The 16,964-nt window shown below is 36.6% G+C and overlaps 1 pseudogene; it reads right to left on the bottom strand.

Annotated features, from left to right (window-relative positions):
- Window positions 1-4,698, bottom strand: part of LOC149567260 (putative protein S-acyltransferase 22) — a 54,377-nt pseudogene extending 49,679 nt beyond the window's left edge.
- Window positions 4,699-16,964: the final 12,266 nt, after the last annotated feature.

Raw genomic sequence — 16,964 nt, 5'->3', positions numbered from 1 at the left:
ATGTAAAGAAGAAATAGACAAGCTCACAACCCTTAGGAAGGCAATGCTCTAAGGGGTAAGCATCAAGACTTCCCAAGAGGTGACTTATCTTGGAACTACTCCAACTAAGAATCATTAGCATTGTACAAGGATGGGTGACAAGAATTTTGGTAATTCTTTATGTGTTGTTGGATAAAGATGTAATCATATTTAGCAAACAGAAATCCAAAACTAGTAACATACATTGCAAAAACCAAAAATTTCACGTGACAGGAATAAAAGGATCACTAATTTCAGTATCCCAATGTTTTTAAGTCCCATTCCATTAGAAGTGAGCTATTTGTGCACAGTAAACAACTTTGCCTTGCCTCAAAGAATCATTTCAATATTATGATACATGTAAACACTATATCCATTGTGACACATATTTGAGGGAAATTAGAATAGTTTAAGATACAAGATAGATAAACAATAATTACCAAAACTCTATATTAAATTGATTTTGTACGAGAAACCATGCTATTAATTCACTCCCTAATATGTCCATTTGTTGTAGCTAGCAAAGGAGCTAGCTATTAGCGCATCACAAATTGCAGTTTCCCAATCAAGTGTAAAAAGAATGAGATGATTAGAGGTATGAGAATAAGATAATACCATCGTAATGCAATTTTAATAGGTGTTGTGAGACATGAAGTGAAGATATCAGCTGAAAATTAAAGACTCTGAGGAAGAATCTCATCTACTCCACAAGTTGCAAGTAATATACAATCCTTCATTGCGATTGCAGAAGAAATACCAAAACCCAAGTCTTGATGCTTCACATCAACTGAAGACACTGTCAAGAAATATATTATATATACTCAAACAAATAATTAACTTATAAAGGGGCATATGTATTTGTTTGGATTAATCATAGAAGATTCCATGCACTTCACAATTTATTCAGTAAAACTTATCTCCAAAAATGCATTCACAATCATACCAGTAGTAGAATGATCAAACACATAAATTAAGGGTGTCCCAAACCATGATTCTAATTCATAAACTGATAGGGAAATGTATTGTCTATAATCTTGCACTCAAAAAAAAAAGCTTTCAACCACCTAACAAGATTATAAGAGATACGGAATTATGTTCTACTAAGCACTTAACATTAAATGTAACCTTGTTAAATAGCCATGATACCAACAATCCAAGATGATATGCTCTTAGTATCCCAGCGGTTATTGAATATTGTAGAGGAGTCAAGTAACAATGAATCTCATATTTAATTTGCATAAAATAGGAAGGAAAGGAAAATTTTCAATAGTTTTCTTCAAATCTTAAATTATACCAAACTAATTTGCATAAAATACCAAGCAGCCCCACTGCTTTAATATCAACATTTACTCAGCAAAAACCCAGAAAAGCTTACCTCTGCATTCCTTATTTATGATTCTAATGATGCAAAGTAGTCTTGTTGTTGATAGGTATAAACTAAAGTTTGAAGGATACAATGTTGAAGCAGCTTCAAAAAGATTGTCCGAAGGACATGATATGCTTAGGCTGAAGGAGCTTTGAGATTCATTACCATAGTCAGGAATGGGCTCATATTCAATCTTCTAAAGATTGAAGATGAGCCCATTCGTGAGTGTAGTAATGAATCTATAACCTTGACACCCATCTCTTTGTAGACTTGCACACAAGCTTTAGAATACTGATGACACAATTCATTTGTCCATACTATTGGAGCAAAAATACTACTATAGAATCCAAAAAAAGTTAGGCCAAAAAGGTAGATTACAAAATCATGAAATTGTGAACCATTACACACACACAAGAAGAACAGTACCTTGAAGCACTACTAATCAAATCTTCATTAACAGGTGGGCAACTTAAAAAAATCAAGCATGTCAACTCTGAGAGGTCCTGATTAAAGAGGGTTCTTGAACTGCATCCTGGGTTAGCCAAAGCAATAAATATATTAGACTGAGAATATCCAAAATTTTCATATAGAGTAGCTGCAACACCAACTTCCATATCAAACACATGAATAAACTATTGAAATGCTAAAAGGTATATGACCTCATCTCTATGGTAATCATATTATGGTTTTGCTGCTATTTGGAGGACAATAAGACTAAGTCATTGTTAGCATATTATAAAGTTGCTTTAGGAACAATGTGCAAATTTTAAAATTTATACAACAATACCTCAAAAACCTATTCATATGTCTTTTTTCAGTCGGTGATATGGAAAAATGAAGTAGTTCACAATAACAGTAAATAATGGAATCATATTCACAGTAATCATCCACAACACATGGGTTCAAAATAACAAACAGTTTAGCTTATTGGCAATTTAGGCAAGAACATCCTTTTATTTGTATCCAAACATGATGGTTCAAGTAACGAAACATACCCTGAGTAACAGGGTCACTAACTTGACCACACAAACTAGGTATAGTAAGAAGAGTTAGTGAACCCATGTCATTCTTTTCCATAGACATTCACTAGCTGTAAAATTATATATACATTATACACACTTGAGGTGAAGCATCAAATCCTATAACTGAAATCACATCCGAACTATCATAATATTGTGAACAGGTGATTGCAATCTAGAAGGCACATATCCATCCTACAATTACATCATATCAGAATGAACTTAATATAACTTTTAATCCTATGGTAGAAGTATCAGAGCAGGGTAAGAGTTAACACTTGGGTGGGCACAACATTACATATTTTGCCAACATCAACATGCTCTTTGTGACCACATCTTATGAAAATGTTTTGGAATGCATTTGTTGATCATAACTAAAGCTCTTAAATCAAAGAGATTTTTTTTCCTTTCCCAGTTGCATAAAATAGTCAGGCAGGAAAAGCATTTGAGGGTTAAATTCTACATAACTTGACGCTATGAAGGAGATGCTAATAAAATATTTTTTTCCACCTCAAAGCATATCAAAGGTGTGAAAGGAACACAATAAGAAAAATTGTTAGGCAATGGCAATATGATTTTTAATAGAAAAGGAATTAAAAAGATCTTTATCACAAGTCAAATGAGACCCTATTGTTCAAGCTTCTCTCCTTTAATGACATTCCTAATATCATCACTAAAGAAATTAAAAATATTATATTGTCAAATGGTCACCACGAAGGAGCTTAGGGATTTCATTTTGAACATGGCTATAAGAAAAGACACCTGAACCTGATGAGATCACAGACTCTTTCAGCCATTAGTTTTTTAAACTCATTGTGGCTGACCTCCAACTGGTTGAAGATGTTCACAAAGTGGTATGCTCATTGAAGCCATCAGTTCTACCTTAGCATTGGTACCTAAAGAAGAGAACACTCTCCCCTTCAATAGGTTCACGTTTATTTCTCTTTGCAATTCATTTGACAAATTCATAACTAAAATCTTAGCCAACAAAATAAAAAAGATTTAAGTTTTAACATCCTTGAGGAGCAAGGATGATTCATTCTAGGCAAGTAAATGTATGAAAATATTGTTATTGTTGCACTGGATACCAACAGCAAGGTGACTAAGAAAAGGATTTCCATTAAACTTGACATGGCAAATGCCTTTGACAAAATTGATCTTAACTTCTCGACACAAGTCTTGCAAGCTTTTGGGCACCCTTTTTAAATCATGAAATGAATCTTTGATGCATCATTGGCCCTTGGGTGGGTCTAATTATCAACAAATCTCCAGCTCAATTTCTTAAGGCCACTAAAAGTTTAGGTCAAGGATGGTCAGTCATTCACTACCTATATATCATTTTAGAAGTAGCTTTCTGTATGTGCCTATTAGCTTCAACGAGAGCTTCAATTGGTATTGGAATCAAGGTTATCAATGAGATCAGAAAGATTATTGATGCTCACTTCGCTAATAACACCATTTTGTAAGAAAGTCAATAACTTCAATGTTAGCCAGCTAAAGAGTTGTCTTGACAGTTTCTACTTTCACTTTGAATGATGCCATTGATGCTGAAAAATGTCGTGACTATCCATTTGAATTAGGTGACAATGAGATGCTGCAAAACATACCAAATTAGAGTTACCAATAAATAGTGTTTGCAATTCACACAAGTATATTTATTATTACAATTTATAGACTTATTGTGCCAAAAGTATTAAATAAGAGAAACCAGTGAACAATATTGTGTTGTCTCTTGAACATAATATTAAGTTTTGGCTAAATTGATAATCTTTTTTTGTTTAAATTTATTTACTACTAATCCGAGCATTCCATTTATCTATCCCAATTCCCAACCTTAAAGTAGATGGTATTTAGCTCTTCCCACTCATATTTATTGTGCCTAGGTGGTTGTGTACCTAATTACTATTAATTCTTTAGAAATAGACTTGCCCAACTCTTGCAATGCAGTCACCCATGCAAGGGAAACTCTAGACTTCTAATCCTACATCATATCCTAAGGATGGATCTCATACACAGTGTTGTCCAAGAACATTTTTTCACAATGTTATGAACCATGGAAACTAAATATCTTTAAAAGTGGGCATTGTATGACTGGAAAACAAAATAGCCAAAAGGATATTGAGAATAAAATTTGGCACGAAGTGCAAGCTTTTTCAGTCTTCGTTGTTCTTCTACAAACTTCAAATTTTTACTGTCCTCTAGGCTATTATTAGCTTCATCTCCATATTTCTCTCCCATCTCCAGATCTTCAAAATCTCCATAGGCAAAGTCATCATCTTCATCACTCTCATCCATTGCTTCACCTTTAAAATAGTGAAAAAGTGTGGCAATAATGCCTATCAAATTGATTTTCCTTGTGATCTTAATTTATCACCCATCTTTAATGTATCTGACTTGTATGCTTTTAAAGGTGCTGTTATAGATGATGCAGGTACTACAACAGACCTCAAGGAAGAGTTGGGGAAAAACATTCCACCAAAGCCCAAACCGGTTGTGGAAGCCATCCTAGAAAAAAGGATCAACAAGTAGACTAGAAGGGGGACTTATTTTGAATATCTTATATAGTGGAAGGGACAACCAATAGTAGATGCAACATGGATATCAAAAAAGGACTTTAAGGCACATGGTTTTGATCCCTCACTTCACACCACTCCAGAGACTAGAGTTTCTTTTATGCAGGGGAGAATGGTGCAGAGCACCTAATCTTTTATTTTGTTTTATTTTTTGTTTTATGCAATGTCATAAGGCCTAGGATTAATAAAGCCCAACCACCATTATAATGGACACATGACCCTAGGTAACAATATGAACCTAGGCATCAATTGGTCCTAGGGTGGAGTTAGATTTATACATTGTTTTCTAGGTTGTTTTAGGGGTCTAGAGTCTTAGAATAAACATTTGGAAGGTTTAGAACTTGTTTTGTTTGGAGGGTAGTTAAAATATAAAAAGGAAATGCAACATATTTCTACATTGACAATTTCAGATTGTACTCATTTATGTTAATATTTTATATCAGTGGACATGATTCTTTGCCTAAATGGAACTTACAACATATTGGGAGTTCATTTTGTTAGAAATGTCACCGTACAAGTAAACTACTACTATGCATTCCTTTCACGTGCTGAATCAGGTTCTTCTCAAAGAAGTCTATTTGAGCTATGTCATTATCTATATGGAGATTTTAAGAAATTATAATAGGCACCATTTGAGGAGGAGAATTAATGTGTATGAACATTTACAGAGAAAATCAATGAATAGGTTGCTTGGGAAGAAATCATGTGCCTGAGTGCTGCAACATGTGCCAATAACAAGTGGAGGAACTAATTTAACATGAACTATCAATCAACTCATTCTATTAAAGCTAATAAATTTTGTACTTTATGTGCTAAATATCATTGAAGGAATATAAATATGGTAGCAATAATGTTTGATATCTAATTATGATGCATACAATATGTTTTATATGGAAATTGTAATGTCTGATATACAATCAAAGTATACAATGAAAGATGAGTTCTATCACCTACACTGATAGATCAACTATGCTATCTATGATTTATAATGGAAATACAAAATTGATATTTATTGCTTATAGAACTCTATGATATCTGATATATCTATAACATTATGTATTGGAAAGTAATTGATTAGAACTTAGAAGCAATTAGTGTTGTCTGGTATCGACGAATGTTTGCAATTCAAGGGATGCTTTCTCTATATACAACCTGACTGTGTCATCCTTTAGATGTCATCTTTAATATATGTGATTCACAATTGCACCAGTAAGTCGATCAGGCTGTTGGCTCTAAAAAGAGCATATCTAAGATGATAAGAAAAATAAGTAATATGTACTTGGTTATGATGAAATGAAAGATGAGATTGGCATCCTATATCTTATGCTGAAGATGATAGGACACATTGGAAGTGACACACCTCCCTTCACAGTTAATCATACCACCTCTTCCAAAAGTTAATCCTAGTTGTCGATTCAGATTCTAGTTTTGGTTTGGGTTCGAGATTCGGGTTCCAAATTTGTTCAATTTTTTGGGGATTTGGTACGGATTCTTTTTGGGTTCGTACATACAAGAATATATATATATCAACAAATAAGTTCATAAAACACTATGCTAATATTAAAGCAACATAGCAAAATACACCACTATATCAATGTTTCGGTTCAAAAATAATAATGTCAACATTAATAATCAACCATCATCAATTAAGATTAAATATCATCAAGAAAATCACCATCATTCATCTGTTACAAATCAGAAGCACAAAATGTAACATTACAAGCCCCTTTAAAGCCAATGTTGTGATTGTTTCCATACTGTAAGCTTCACACATTAATTATCATATTGGATGATTCAAAGAATGCAGCTTTGGATTGGGCTGGATGAAGCTGAGAAAGTAGGCTTTGTATTACAACTTATCAAATTGGTTAACAATTTATGTTCCAAGTTTATGACATTACAACATTGGCATCAAAGACTGTTACGAGAACATTTCCTATTATTTGAATACAATGTCAATAACACAATCTTTAAGAGGTGCAATCTTTTTATATAATTAAAGACTTTATTGGAAAATAGAAATCATTACAAAAAATCCTCATTTGAGATTTAGAATACTACTTTGATGATAAGCCCAAGGCTTTTGTGACCTAGACCAACATACAAGCTGATGGAATAAGATGGTCACATAATAAGGAGAAGAAAGAGGATCAAAAGTTCAAAGTTACTAACTCAAAAAAACTTAAAAATGATCCCCTTGAGGACTTGTATGAGGGACTCACATGCACATTAAAAACTACACATGCACCCATATGGGTAAAACTTCAAAAGATGAAAATAAAAAGCCTGCATGCAGTTTGGAAGGCACTCCATGTGGGAACTGTTAGTTAAATAGAACAATTCCCATCAAAACATGAAAATTTACCTACTAATTATTAAGAAGCAACACTTTGAAAACAAAACTCAAGGGGCATATGGGAAAGTGATGAGAGGATTGCCATTACTAAGGGAAGCCAATTCTTTTTTCTCATCCATATTGGATCTAGTGGATGAGATCCAACTTTAGGACATGTCCTAAGGATTTCTACTTCTCATCCACTGAAGAAAAGTATGTCTAATAGTAACAACATATGTCATTTGGTAAGCCAATAGAATTACTAGAAGTCTTCACAATCTACTGCTTCCATGCTACAAGGCTTTTAAATGATCTCTTTCAATGCCTTATCAATGGCTTTTGTTGCCTATTTTCCCTTGGATAGTTAAAAGCCTGATGGTGAGTGGAAGATACAAAACTCTACTATTGCTACTCTAATAACAAGGTTAAGAAATGATGCCCACAACCATTTTTTGCCTGTTTCATAATCCTAAATATAATTAAAATTGGTTCGTACAAACATCCATTGTATTGACCTCTTTTCAATGGTCCAATTTTGAAAAAGCTACTCTTGGTTTGATTGAGAAGTTCAAGAGGGCATATGGTGCAGGAGCACCTAGGTAGGCTAAGTGTGAAACCTAGGTATTTCTTTATTTTTGGCTTGTAGTGATGCTAGCCACATCACTATTCTAATAATAGGTCCTATGTGGTCCTTAGGTGTGTTTAGGAGACTTGGCAAGACCCAAAGTGACCAAGTTGCTAGAAGTTGCCGACTATTGTCAACTAGGTGACTTAGGTCCGAAAAAGGCTAAAATGGTCTAGAAAGGTTCCAATGGATTTGAATTGTTTATTTGAAGTCATTTTATGCATATTATATGTCTACTTTGTTTTTGTTCCAAATTTGGAGGTCTAACTCCATGTAGAACAAAAGTTACTGAAATGTTGTCATGTTGTCATGACAACATTTTCTTGCAAAAAGCAACTTTTTGGCATTTGTGTGTTTAGAACATCCTAACTATTTAGAAAAGTTATGGAACTGATGGAGGAGCCTTTAAAAACATGAGGACAGCCATTTTCAGGGGGTTGGACAAGTTGGTTTTGCATTTTTTGTACGAATTGAGCAAGTATTTTGTTGCCGGTTTTATGCATTTGAAGGAATTTTTAATAGAGGAGGATTGAATGGCCTAATTTTTGTGTTGGAAAAGTTCTGAAATATTTTTTTTAATCTTTTTGTAGTGTTGTTTTGATCATTTTAATTCGTTTGCATTAGTGTAGAAAAATCTTTTTGTTCTTGGCAAGTTGCTGATCTGAACAGGGCTGCACTTAGAAAATGGGATCTTAGGGCCACTTCCCACCATTGGAAACCTCTGGTATTTTGGGATTTGGAACTAGGATCCATGTAAATTATTTATCAAGAAGGAGGGCCCTTGAAAGCATCAGCAAGCATTTTTAAGGTGATGCCCTAGGCAAGCCAAATGCAACTTGGCTAGGAATCACAGTTGGAAAATGAGTTATGGAGAGGATTGAGTGTACAAATACCTTAATCCGGCTGCACAGCGAGTAATGAGAAGGTCTAACCTTGCTCCAGTCCAAAGGAGAGGTCTTGGAAAGGTGTCTAAGGTGGTTTTCCATCACAACAGCGATAAAGCACTTGAAATCCTCATTTTTGGCCTAAAACTGTACTTTCATTGTACGGAAATTTTGGAGGCTAGAAAATTACAGAATCTTGAAGTACTCTAAAAAGGGTATCCAAAAATATAATTTTTTTTTAAGGTTTGTTAAGAAGTTTTTCAAGAAATCTTGTTTCCAGCTATTTAGGAGGGCTAATTCCTAGTAGCCTTTTTGGAGCAATTTGGTGTATCTAACCTAGTAGATTGAATGCGCCTATGAAATCAGCATTGTTTAGGGTCATGGATGTTAGAAGGAGTCTAAAAAAAAACCTAGATGAAGAACTGGTACCCTTGGAGCTATAGATGGACTTGAGGGTTAATAGCGGACTGGAGCCGGCTAGTAAGAAATTTGATGTTACTTTGTTGGTGTACCCCCAACTGAAGGATTAGGATCTCTTGAGCAAGGTCCTAGTAATTATAGGGTGTGAAGAAGCCCTAGTGGGTCTAGTGAATGACCTAAGGTAGCCTTGAGAGAGAGCTTGGGGTTTGGAAGCAAGGTTGGGGTGTTACATCAGAGTGGTATCAGAGCCAGTTAAAGATTTGGGAAAGGTAGTTAATGTTGGAAGCCGCTGAAGAATCAGTAGGAGAATCCATGATGGTGACAAATGTGGAGTTAGCTAAAGAAGTTGATGAGCAAAGGAAAAGAAATCAGCTTCTTGAAGAAGCACTAGAAGAGGTGAAGCAAAAACTAGATGCAGTTGTAGAGGCAGCCAAGAAAAGAGATGAAGAAGAAGATGGGAATGGTAAAAAGGTAGCAGAGGAAGATATTGTACCTGAACCTGATCCTATCTTGCAAGAAGAGCCCTTCTTGAAGGCAATCAAAGCCTTAGGAGGTAAAGCTTTGGAAGGAGTGCCACTTTTCAGTGGTAAGATGGATATTGATGCAGTTATGGATTGGTTAGAGGGTATGGAGAACCACTTTGAGTGTGAGGGTATCTCAGAGGCACAGAAGGTTAAGGTTGCTAAGTCAAGGCTTAGAGGCTTAGCCTTAACATGGTGGAAGTATGTACAAGATGAAAGAGTCAGCATGGGGAAGAATCCAATTGCAAATTGGAGTGCTATGGCAAACAAAATCAAGGAGAACTTCCTACCTGAAGACTTTGAGATCCAACTCCATAAAAAGAGGCAAGGACTGAAGCAAAAAGATCTTGATGTGACCTCCTACACTGAAGAATTTCAGAGGTTGTGTTTGAGATCCAAGAAACAAGAAGAGGAGTCACTCAAGGTGGCAAGGTATCTTGGTGGCTTGAAGTGGAACATTCAAGAGGAGCTTAGCTTATGGGCCCCTACCACTATCCAAAGATGTCATCAGCTAGCTTTGAAGGTAGAAGAAAAGAACAAGAGGAAAGGAGATTCTAACTTCAAAGATAGAGGCAAAGGTAGAAATAAAAAAAAATCAAAGAGGAGGCTACCAAGGCAAAGGTAGTGATCAAAAGAGCCAAAGTGAAAGCAAACCCATGGAGCAAACTATTGACCACTCTTCAAGAGGTGGTTATAATAGAGGGAGAGGCAATCAAGGAGGATCAAGTAGGGGTAGAGGAGGTAGGAGCAGCTCTTACTTTGCAACAATGAAGTGTTACAATTGTGGTCAACTAGGCCATCCTGCCTATAGGTGCCCAGACAAACCCTCTTCCTCAAGCCAAGATAAAAGGCTAGCATATGCACAAGAAGATAATAGAAGTTGCAAGGATGTTGACACAGACCATATTGAGTCTGAAAAAGGTGAGAACCTCATGTTTAGGAGGATGCTGATCAAGCAACTAGCTTCTAATGAGCCTAGACATAGAAGGGCATTGGTTAGGATCAAGTGCAAGATCCTAGGAAAAGTATGCAAGGTGGTGGTTGATTCTGGATCAACTGATAATGTAATATCAGAGGAGGCTGTTACAAAGCTCAAACTGAAGAAGATACCTGATGACAACCCTTACAAAGTCACATGGCTTAACAAAGGGCAAAGCATCCTAGTGAATGAACAAGCATGGGTGGACTTCTCAATTGCAGGATATAAAGACCGCTTATTATGTGATATTTTGCCAATGGATGCTTGTCATCTTTTGCTAGGGAGACCTTGGCAATTTGATAGGGAAGTGGTCTATGATGGCAAGGAAAATACCATAACATTTAAGAAAGGAAGCAAGACCTTCAAAATTCAGTCATTGTTAGAAGGGGATGAACCACAGTCCAAGGTGCCTAATGTGCTGCTATGTGGAGAGAAAGAGTTTATTAGAGACCTCAAGCATGAGGAGAGCCAAGGATTTGCAATCATACTAAAGGCTGCAAGTGAAGAAAAGCCAGTCCAAGAACCTTTACCAGCAGAGGTACAAGAGTTGCTTGTAAAGTATAAGGAGATTGTTAGTGATGGTACACCAGCTACCCTACCACCAAGAAGAGTTATCAGCCATCAAATTGACTTTTTTCCAGGTGCCTCACTACCTAATAAGGCAGCCTACAAGTTAACCCCAGATCAGAACCTTGAAGTGGCAAGACAAGTCCAAGAGTTGATGGACCAAGGTTTGATCCAAAAGAGCATAAGCCCTTGTGCAGTCCCGGTGGTTTTGGCATCCAAGAAGGGAGGAAAATGGAGGTTGTGTACTGACTCAAGGGCCATTAACCGCATTACAATCAGGTATAGGTTTCCTATTCCAAGAATTGAAGACCTTATGGATTGTCTAGGAGGTGCTATGTATTTCACTAAGCTGGACTTGAAAAGTGGGTATCACCAAATTAGAATAAAGGAGGGAGATGAATGGAAGACAACATTTAAGACTACTGATGGTCTTTATGAATGGCTTGTGATGCCATTTGGTCTTTCCAATGCCCCTAGCACCTTCATGAGGCTCATGAATGAAGTGCTCAAAGACTTCACAGGCAGATTTGTGGTGGTGTATTTGGATGATATCCTCATCTACAGCAAGACCAAAGAGGAACATGTCAAGCATGTAGAAGCGGTTTTGAAGAGGCTTCATGAGGAGAAGCTATCTATCAACCTTGAGAAGTGTGACTTCTTCAAGCAAGAGTTGGTGTATCTAGGCTTTGTGGTGTCTAAAGGAACTTTGAAGATGGACAAGGAGAAAGTTGCTGCTATCCTAAGTTGGCCTACACCTACCACATCTAGTGAGGTAAGAAGTTTCCATGGTTTGTCTCAATTTTATAGGAAGTTCATTAGGAACTTTAGTGGTATTTGTGCACCATTTCTTGATACCATAAAGGGGGGAGTCAAGTCCAAGTTTAGGTGGACTTTAGAGGCTGAAAAGTCATTTGATATGTTAAAAAAACAAGTAGCTACTCAACCCATCCTAAAATTGCCTAGCTTTGAAAAGTTGTTCACCTTAGAATGTGATGCAAGTGGCCTAGCAGTGGGTGGGGTGTTGAGTCAAGAAGGTAGACCAGTAGCCTTCTATAGTGAAAAGCTAAATGAGGCCAAGAAGAAATACTCATCCTATGATCTAGAATTGTATGCCTTAGTCCAGTGTCTTAGGAAGTGGAGACACTATTTGTTGCCAAAAGAATTTGTTGTGTTTACAGATAATCAAGCTCTTAGCTACATCAACACACAGGAGAAGTTGAGCAACAGGCACTTGAAGTGGATGGAATATTTGCAGGCCTTCACCTTTACAATCAAGCATAAGAAAGGACAAATGAACAAGGTTGCTGATGCATTAAGTAGAAGGGTTTTAACAGTCCAAGAGATTCAGCTCCATAGCATTGGAGTGGAGAGTTTTCAGAATCTTTACAAGAATGATGAGGACTTTGCTGAAGCCTATAAGGTATGCGTGGATTTTGGAAACCACTTTCATAGTAGATTTTCAGAATACACTTTGCAAAATGGGTTGCTATTTAAGGGTAACTAGTTGTGTGTACCAAGAGGTTCCATGAGAGAGAACCTAATACAAGAGAAGCATAATGGCAGCTTGAGTGGGCATTTTGGTATCAGCAAGACAATAGAACTAGTGCAAAGGTTCTATTATTGGCCTAAATTGGTCAAAGATGTAACCAAGTATGTGGAGCAATGTATGGTGTGTATGAAGGCAAAAGGAGGAATGAGCAATGCAGGTCTTTACCAACCCTTACCAATTCCTAGCAGACCATGGGATTGTTTAAGTATGGATTTCATTGTTGGTTTGCCTAAAACTAAGCAAGGGTATGATAGCATTTATGTTGTTGTTGATAGATTCAGTAGAATGGGACATTTCATTCCATGTAAGACAGCTAATGATGCAAGTCATATAGCTCATTTGTTTTTCAAAGAGGTTGTAAGGATTCATGGACTTCCATTGAGCATTGTGTCGGATCGAGATGTGAAATTCATGAGTCACTTTTGGAAGACTTTATGGAAGAAGCTTGGCACTAACATGTCTTTTGGTTCAGCTTACCATCCTCAAACTGATGGTCAAACTGAGGTGGTTAATAGAACTTTAGGTAACCTTCTTAGGTGCCTAACTAAGGAGTATGGTCAGACTTGGGATGTTATCATCTCACAAGCAGAATATGCCTACAATGATAGCAAGAATAGGACTACCGGAAAGAGTCCTTTTGAAATTGTTTATGGCATGCACCCAAGAGGTGTGTGTGAACTAAGGTGTCTTGGAAACATGGATCAGATTAGTGGTCAAGCTGACGACTTTGTACAAACCATGAAGGAGATTCAGGAGCAAGTCAAGAAGACTATTCAAGACAACACTCTAAAACTCAAAGCCAAGGTGGATGAAAAGAAGAAGGATGTTCAGTTTGCTGTTGGGGACTATGTGATGGTCCATTTGAACAAAGCAAGGCTTCAAAAAGGCATTCCTACTAAGTTACAGATGAAGAGGGTAGGGCCTTGCAAAATATTGGCTAAATATGGAGCAAATGCCTATAAGGTAGATTTACCTTCCGATTTGGGCATATCCCCTATTTTTAATGTGCAAGACTTGGTGGCATACAAAGGTGACCCATCTCAGCTCAGTCCCGATGTTCATGAAGATCTTGAACTTGCTTCAACACCTACAAACAACAAGTTGGAGGTAGAAAAGGTGTTAGATTCAAGGGTAAAGAAAACTACAAGGCACAAGGTTTACATGGAACACCTCATCAAATGGAAGGAGAAACCAATTTCAGAGGCTACATGGATTGCTGAGACAGATTTCAAGAAGGTTGGCATACCTCTAGATTTGTTGCAAACTGATCCACCTTGAGTTCTTTGTTGGAGGGGGGAGTATGGTGCAGGAGCACCTAGGTAGGCTAAGTGTGAAACCTAGGTATTTCTTTATTTTTGGCTTGTAGTGATGCTAGCCACATCACTATTCTAATAATAGGTCCTATGTGGTCCTTAGGTGTGTTTAGGAGACTTGGCAAGACCCGAAGTGACCAAGTTGCTAGAAGTTGCCGACTATTGTCAACTAGGTGACTTAGGTCCGGAAAAGGCTAAAATGGTTTAGAAAGGTTCCAATGGCTTTGAATTGTTTATTTGAAGTCATTTTATGCATATTATATGTCTACTTTGTTTTTGTTCCAAATTTGGAGGTCTAACTCCATGTAGAACAAAAGTTACTGAAATGTTGTCATGTTCTCATGACAACATTTTCTTGCAAAAAGCAACTTTTTGGCATTTGTGTGTTTAGAACGTCCTAACTATTTAGAAAAGTTATGGAACTGATGGAGGAGCCTTTAACAACATGAGGACAACCATTTTCAGGGGGTTGGACAAGTTGGTTTTGCATTTTTTGTACGAATTGAGCAAGTATTTTGTTGTCGGTTTTATGCATTTGAAGGCATTTTTAATAGAGGAGGATTGAATGGCCTGATTTTTGTGTTGGAAAAGTTCTGAAATATTGTTTTTAATCTTTTTGTAGTGTTGGTTTGATCATTTTAATTCGTTTGCATTAGTGTAGAAAAATCTTTTTGTTCTTGGCAAGTTGCTGATCTGAACAGGGCTGCACTTAGAAAATGGGATCTTAGGGCCACTTCCCACCATTGGAAACCTCTGGTATTTTGGGATTTGGAACTAGGATCCATGTACATTATTTATCAAGAAGGAGGGCCCTTGAAAGCATCAGCAAGCATTTTTAAGGTGATGCCCTAGGCAAGCCAAATGCAACTTGGCTAGGAATCACAGTTGGAAAATGAGTTATGGAGAGGATTGAGTGTACAAATACCTTAATCTGGCTGCACAGCGAGTAATGAGAAGGTCTAACCTTGCTCCAGTCCAAAGGAGAGGTCTTGGAAAGGTGTCTAAGGTGGTTTTCCATCACAACAGCGATAAAGCACTTGAAATCCTCATTTTTGGCCTAAAACTGTACTTTCATTGTACGGAAAGTTTGGAGGCTAGAAAATTACAGAATCTTGAAGTACTCTAAAAAGGGTATCCAAAAATATAATTTTTTTTTTAGGGTTGTTAAGAAGTTTTTCAAGAAATCTTGTTTCCAGCTATTTAGGAGGGCTAATTCCTAGTAGCCTTTTTGGAGCAATTTGGTGTATCTTCCCTAGTAGATTGAATGCGCCTATGAAATCAGCATTGTTTAGGGTCATGGATGTTAGAAGGAGTCTAAAAAAAACCCTAGATGAAGAACTGGTACCCTTGGAGCTATAGATGGACTTGAGGGTTAATAGCGGACTGGAGCCGGCTAGTAAGAAATTTGATGTTACTTTGTTGGTGTACCCCCAACTGAAGGATTAGGATCTCTTGAGCAAGGTCCTAGTAATTATAGGGTGTGAAGAAGCCCTAGTGGGTCTAGTGAATGACCTAAGGTAGCCCTGAGAGAGAGCTTGGGGTTTGGAAGCAAGGTTGGGGTGTTACATCAGCATAAAGTGTTTTAAGCACTTTCTACCTCTCCAGCACACATCACAACCTGTCAGGCACTATTTGACACCCTACTATACTAATGCCCACCAAGATCTTGCTTGCAGTACTTTATGTTGCATCATGTCTATATATATTCCATTTGCACATATTGAAATATAAAAACAAAAACAAAGACAATGAAAATAACTGGATGACACACATCAAAAAAAGCCTTGATTTGGGGAAGACTCTCTGACAGTAGACAACTAAATACAATAGGGCTTTATTAGCTCCTACCTGGCCAAGGAAGAATGCCTTATAAATAGTTTATACAAAAGCATGAGCAAAGAGTTAAAGAAGATTTTCTAGGCAAAAAAAATAGCATCCTTTCATTTTAAGATGATATATAAAGGCATTCTTCCAGAGAGGGGCCAACTCGGTTCATTTTGAGTTTGCTAGGTTTAACCCATAGGCATTACTACACCGAATTGGATCTTAAATAACCTTTATATCAGACCCAAAATAGGGACTATGAGTGCCAAACTGATAACTTAGATTTTTGTACAATCAAATCAACATATTAAAGACATAAAGCCATTTGTACAAGGGTGATATTTCCTCAAGTTTTCTTTGTTGCCAAATTGCTTTAGATAAAGATAGCTAATGTAAAGAAGTGGATAGATTCACCCAAGAATCTCTCCTGTAAATGGAATTCCTTCTTAATTTTGGAAGGATAATTTCACAAATATTGTAATGTAAACTTCTAAAATTAGTTCATCCAAACACAAAACCAACAAATGTCTGCCAAATATTATGAGAGAGAACAAAAAAAAATGATCAAGAAATTGAAGTGGGTTATAGGATCAGACATTTCACATACATTTCCATGTAATTATTGGTCTAAAAGGTTGAGCCCTATCTTCCTTATGAGAGTAGTTTTGGTTTGGATAATAGTTTATAAAGCAAAAAAGCTATGTTGTGGACTGAATCCTTTGGTAGATACATATCTGAATTGGAGAAGATTATAGTGTTAGGTTTTATTATAATTTTTTTTTTATGATTTGACTTCCATATCCTTGAATCTTGATCTTAATGTTTTGTTTTAATTTTTACTTTGATTATGTAGGTATAATGGGAGAGAATTGGGGTATGTATAACTTCTTTTGTTCCTCTTAAAATTGAGCTTCAAATGAGGTTCAAGGGTGGATCCAATATCCATTTGCATTGGACTTTCTGTAAGGTTT

The sequence above is a fragment of the Cupressus sempervirens genome, chromosome 3, assembly GCF_028749045.1.
Source record: "Cupressus sempervirens isolate cs-2001-9-10 chromosome 3, ASM2874904v1, whole genome shotgun sequence".
NCBI lineage: Eukaryota > Viridiplantae > Streptophyta > Pinopsida > Cupressales > Cupressaceae > Cupressus > Cupressus sempervirens.
This window is presented reverse-complemented; position numbering and strand designations above follow the sequence as displayed.